Below are 2,212 nucleotides of genomic sequence, written 5' to 3'. Positions count from 1 at the left end.
TAACGAACGGACACTTGGACTATGTAGTTAACCTAGCGGGAACTTGGACTGTCTAGGTTACATAGCGGGCACTTGGACTATCTAGGTTAACGAACGGGCACTTGGACTATGTATGTTAGCTAACAGGCATTTTGACTATCTAGGTTACCTAGCAGGCACTTGGACTATGTAGGTTACCTAGCGGACAATTGGACGATCTAGGTTAACTAGCGGGAACTTGGAATATGTAGATTAACTAAGGGGCCCTTCGACTATGTAGGTTAACTAGCAGGCACTTGGACTATCTAGGTTACCTAGTGGGCACTTGGTCTATGTACAAACCCTAGCGGTCACTTGGACTATCTGGGTTACCTAGCGGGCACTTGGAATATGTACGTCCCCTAGTGGGCACTTGGACTATCTAGGTTAACTAACGGGCACTAGGACTATCTAGGTTAACAAACGGGCACTTGGTCTATATAGGTTACCTAGCGGGCACTTGGACTATGTAGGTCAACTAGCGGGCCCTTGGACTATCTAGGTTAGTTAACGGGTATATGGATTATGTAGGTTAACTAGCGGACACTTGGACGATCTAGGTTAACTAGCGGGCCCTATCACTATGTATGTTATCTAGCGGGCCTTTGGACTATGTAGGTTAACTAGCGGGCACTTGGATTATCTACGTTACCTGGCGGGCACTTGAACTATGTAGGTTAACTAGTGGGCCCTTAGACTATCTTGGTTAGCTAACGGTCAATTGGACTATGTAGGTTAATTAGCGGGTACTTGGACTATGTAGGTTCCCTAGCGGGCATTTGGACTATATAGATTACCTAGCGGGCACTTGGACTTTGTAGGTTACCTAGCGGACACTTGGATTATCTAGGTTACCTAGCGGGCACTTGGAAGTTACACGTTCCCTAGCCAGCACTAAGACTATTGGTTCCCTAAAGGGCACTTGGACTATGTAGGTTCCATAGCGGGCACTTGGACTATGTAGGTTCCCTATCGGGCACTTGGACTATATAGGTTTCTATTGGGCACTTAGACTATGTAGGTTAACTAGCGGGCACATGGACTATCTAGGTTACCTAGCGGGCACTTGTTCTATGTACATACCCTTGCAGGCACTTGGACTATGTATGTCCCCTTAGAGGGCACTTGGACTATCTAGGTTAACTAAAGGGCACTAGGACTATCTAGTTTAACTAGCGGGCACTAGGTCTATCTAGGTTACATAGCCGCCACTTGGATTATCTAGGTTAGCTAACAGGCACTTGGACTATCTATGATCCCTAGCGGGCACTTGTACTATCTAGGTTACCTAGCTGGCACTTGGACTATGTAGGTCAACTAGCGGGCCCTTGGACTATCTAGGTTAGCTAACGGGCACTTGGACTATCTAGGTTACCTAACGGGCACTTGGATTATGTAGGTTCCCTAGCGGGCACTTAGACTATGTAGGTTTCCTTGCGGGCATTTGGACTATGTAGGTTACCTAGCGAGCACTTGGACTATATAGGTTCCCTAACGGGCACTTGGACTATGTAGGTTCCCTAGCGGTCACGTGGACTATGTAGGCTCCCTAGAAGGCACTTGGACTGTGTAGGTTACCTATCGGGCACTTTGACTATGTAGGTTAACTAGCGGGCACTTGGATTATCCAGGTTACGAAGCGGGCACTTGTACTATGTAGGTTACCAAAAGGGCACTTGGACTATCTAGGTTAACGAATGGACACTTGGACTATATAGGTAACCTAGCGGGCACTTGGACTGTCTAGGTTACATAGCGGGCAATTGGCCTATCTAGGTTAACGAAAGGGCACTTGGACTATGTAGGTTAGCTAACAGGCACTTAGACTATCTAGGTTACCTAGCAGGCACTTGGACTATGTAGGTTACCTAGCGGACACTTGGACTATCTAGGTTAACTAGCGGGCCCTTGGACTATCTAGGTTACCTAGCGGGCACTTGGACTATCTAGGTTACCTAGCGGGCACTTGGACTATCTAGGTTACCTAGCCGGCACTTGGACTATGTAGGTTAACTAGAAGGCACTTGGACTATCAAGGTTACATAGCGGGCTCTTGGACTATGTAGGTTACCTAGCGGGCACTTGGACTGTCTAGGTTACCTAGCGGGCACTTGCACTATCTACGTTAACGAACGGGCACTTGGACTATGTTGGTTAACTAGCGGACACTTGTACAATCTAGGTTACCTAACGG

This window comes from Tenrec ecaudatus, unplaced genomic scaffold (genome assembly GCF_050624435.1).
Source record: "Tenrec ecaudatus isolate mTenEca1 unplaced genomic scaffold, mTenEca1.hap1 Scaffold_69, whole genome shotgun sequence".
NCBI lineage: Eukaryota > Metazoa > Chordata > Mammalia > Afrosoricida > Tenrecidae > Tenrec > Tenrec ecaudatus.
This window is presented reverse-complemented; position numbering follows the sequence as displayed.